The 3,839-nt window shown below is 47.6% G+C and overlaps 1 protein-coding gene across 2 annotated transcripts in view; it reads left to right on the top strand.

Moving 5' to 3' along the window:
- Nucleotides 1-400: 400 nt before the first annotated feature.
- GTF2E2 (general transcription factor IIE subunit 2) overlaps nt 401-3,839 on the top strand; it is a 66,758-nt gene continuing 63,319 nt past the window's right edge. The window contains exon 1 of one of the 2 annotated variants that reach the window (XM_006731641.3): nt 401-637. The gene's annotated coding sequence lies outside the window, so the exon portion shown is untranslated. The remainder of the gene's footprint in view (nt 638-3,839) is intronic. The other variant, XM_081808600.1, reaches the window with a different exon arrangement.

Raw genomic sequence — 3,839 nt, 5'->3', positions numbered from 1 at the left:
TTGCCTTTGCTAGCCTTGCGGTCTTGAGCAAGTCATTTAGCTTCACCGGGCCTGTTGTTTCCTGACTTGTAAAAGAGAGAGCTGGGACAATGTCCTTTGAAGTTCAGGTGCTGGTGACTAGCATTTGAAGTAAAGTACCAAACACCTGGAGGAGGATCTGGCCGCTTTAAACTTCTGCAAAGGAAAGGTTTTTTCCATTGTAGTAACGGCTACTTTCTTCCTACCTGAGTCTCATTCTCCGCCCTTCCCCCCTCCGCCCCGTTGTCATAGAAATGCGGGACGCCCCAGCTGGCTGAGTCCCCTCCTGCTAGACTTTTGGCGGGGCACGTGACGACGCACGCGCGCTCTCGGCGGCGGGGGCGCCGCGGTGCCTGCCGGGACTGAGCTCCTAGTAGCCTGATCAGGAAGTGGCGGGCGGAGCCCCCGGCCGAGTCGCGCCGCCTCAGCCGCCGCCGCCGCCGCCGCCGCCGCCAGTGCCGAGACCCCGACCTGGCGGGGCTGCGCTGGGCGTGCGTGCGGGCAGGCGGGGGCGCTGACGAGGAGCAGGAAGCGGTGGCCACGCGGGCGTGGGCGGCTGGTCGAGGTGGAGGCGCTGGGAGGCGGCGGCCGGTCGCGTGGGGCGGCCCTCCTCGCTCAGGTAGGGGCTGCGGCCGCCGGGTGAGGGGAGCGGAGCCCCGGCCTGTTGTTCCTCGGGACCGCCTCCTCCCGAGGGCCGAGCTTGTCTTCCAGCTCTCGGGAGGCTGGGGCTGCGGTTCCCTGCGCGAACACTGAACACAGTAACAACTTCTTGGGAGCATTGTCTTTTAGGCCGGAGGTCCATTGAGCAAACTTTTGGGTTGGAAAGAGGGGAAATTCGCAACCAGAAGAGCTGATTGTGTCTCTTTCTAGCCCCCGACTTTACATCAGCAGTAGGCGAGCGAAACGTGTGTGCAGTTTAGGGAACCACGGTGTCCAACTAAAGGCTTTGGTTTAGATGCACCTTTACGGGCTGTTTTTTTAAGCTGTCTTTGGAGACTGGGTTTGTAATGATCCCTAAACTTTAGTTATTATAGTCGTTTTGGCTGCAAAGTCTGGAGACATGTTCCAGACCCAAACACTACGGTACCTTTTCGTCCGCTTCTCCATTCCTGTGATTTAAGAGGTAAGCAGTCTCGTTTCTTACCTTGCTGGTTGTTCTTGGCGGTGTTCTTAGGTGCCAGTGGCAGCCCTGAGGCTTACGCAGGGAAAGAGGCGAAAGAGAGGAAAAGTAGAAAGGTTGAAAAAAGTCGTATGGTAGAGTGGAAAGAACGTGTGCTTTGGAGCCAGAAGATTTTGATTTAATTTTTGGCTTCTCAGTGACCATCCATGGAGGAACACGTTTAACTCCCTGAGTTGTGATGTTTTGTTTTTGTCTTTTTTTTTAAGTGGAAAATGGGCATGGTAATGTATCCTGTCTACTGCATAGGTCAGTATATGTAAAACTCTACGGATTTGTTGAGTAGTCTGAAAAAAAGGAGGAAAAGTTAGGCGGAGCATGCGATGGTGGGAGAGAGAGAGACAGACAGACATTAAGCCTTCTGCTCGAGGTGCCGTTGAACGTTACCCAGAGCACACAGGTCGCCTTTGTTTTAGAGGCCTTGACCAGCATTTCAGGTCTGCAGTAAGGAAGCATTTGATTTAGGAGGCAGGGTATTGGTGTCTTGGCCTAGGTACTTACAAATGTGTAACCTTAACTGTACCTCTTCACTTCAGATTTCACATATTAAAATAAGGAATAAAACTAATACCAATTGTCTCATAGAGTTGTGAGGCTCAAGTGCTGTAAGCATTTAGGTTTTTGTAAACTGAGGCTTTTGTTTAAGTTTGTGTTAAAATCATGGTTAAAGCCTGGTTTAATTACCTCTCTTTACAAGGTGAAATAAACAGCTACACATGTTTCCTGTTTTTGGCTTGTTGCCCCACTTTATCATTTTGATTTCTCCTTTTTCCCCCCCACCCCCTCCCCCTCCCCCCAAGACTCTCTCCTATCTTCCTCACCCTGGCATAATCATTCTGTTTGTTATTTCTTTTCAGATCCATCTCAGACATACTTGTATAGCTTTATTATTTAAAAAAAATTGCTTTTCACAAACATTGTCTGATTTTAAAGTTGGGCTAGATATAGACTGCATTGGTAGTACTGTCATTTTGCTTATGATAAAATTGGATTTAGAGAGGTCTAGTGGATTGCCTAGGGTCATGTTGCAGTTAGAGATTAGTACTGAGGGTTCCAGAAGTCAGATCTTTGATACCAGTGCCAGTGACTCTTACTCATTCAAGTAAAGTTTACTCTGATTATTTCTTTTTCTTTTTTTTTTTTTTTTTAAAGATTTTATTTATTTGACAGAGAGAGACACAGCGAGAGAGGGAACACAAGCAGGGGGAGTGGGAGAGGGAGAAGCACCTTTTCGCTGAGCAGGGAGCCCGATGCGGGGCTCGATCCCAGGACTCTGGGATCATGACCTGAGCCGAAGGCAGACGCTTAACCATCTGAGCCACCCAGGCGCCCCTACTCTGATTATTTCTTATCAGTGCTTATATTTTTAACTTTTAGTACTCTAAGTCACATTTTATTCATTGGTTTTTAAGCAAAGTGCTCAATTTTTTAATATTCTCAAATGTAAGCTGCTTGAAGGAAAGGGTTTATCTTCTAGAACTCTTCAAAGCTTGAAGTACATAAACACAAGACAAGTACACAAAGCTTAGAGTCAGAAACATAAGACATTTAATAAAGGCTTGTGAAACCTGTAACAAGGCTAAAACAATTTAAAGATGTTTTTGTGTTCATTATTCATTTAACAAATATTTATTGAGCTACACTGTGCATGAAGGCTTTCACAGTTAAGATGGGGGCACCTGGGTGGCTTATATGGTTAAGTGTCCAACTCTTGAGCTCAGCTCAGGTCTTGATCTCAGGGTGGTGAGTTCAAGCCCCACGTTGGGCTCCACACTATGCATGGAACCTATTAAAAACAAAGCAAAACAAAATAAAGTAAAAAAAAAAAAAAAAGTCTTTTTCCTCCCAGACCTTCCTTCCCTACTTGTGAAGAATGCAAAAATCATTTACATGGCAGCTTGTTGTGCTTCGGAGACTTTCCATGGTATTTAGGAGAGTTCAAACAAGAGAGGAAATTTTCTTTTTTAAAGATTTTATTCATTTGAGAGAGAGGGAGAGAGAGAGCGCACGAGCGAGTGTGAGCATGAGCAGGGGGGAGAGGCAGAAAGAGAGGGAGAAGTGGACTCCCTGTCAGCCTAACGTGGGGGCTCATAGGGCTTGATCGCAGGACCTGGAGATCATGACCTGAGCCAAAGGCAAATACTTAAACCATCTGAGCCACCCAGGCACCCCAGGAACTTTTTCTTTTTTTTTTTTTTTTTTTAAAGATTTTATTTATTTGATAGAGACACAGCGAGAGAGGAAACACAAGCAGGGGGAGTGGGAGAGGGAGAAGCAGGCTTCCCACTGAGCAGGGAGCCCAATGCGGGGCTCGATCCCAGGACCCCGGAATCATGACCTGAGCCGAAGGCAGATGCTTAACCGACTGCGCCACCCAGGTGCCCCCAGGAACTCTTTTTCTTAATTGACACTCAGTGTTACTTTAGTTTCAGATATACAAAATAGTGATTTTATTTTATTTATTTATTTTTAAATAGATTTTTTATTTAGTTGTCAGAGAGCAGAGAGACGGGCGGGATGGGGGAGAGGGGCAGAGGGAGAAGCAGGCTCCCTGCTGAGCAAGGAGCCGGACCCGTCCCAGGACGCTGGGATCATTACCTGAGCCAAAGGCAGCCCCTTAACAACTGAGCCACCCAGGTGCCCC

This window comes from Leptonychotes weddellii, chromosome 2 (assembly GCF_054177405.1).
Source record: "Leptonychotes weddellii isolate Sample4059 chromosome 2, ASM5417740v2, whole genome shotgun sequence".
Classification (NCBI taxonomy): Eukaryota; Metazoa; Chordata; class Mammalia; order Carnivora; family Phocidae; genus Leptonychotes; species Leptonychotes weddellii.
This window is presented reverse-complemented; position numbering and strand designations above follow the sequence as displayed.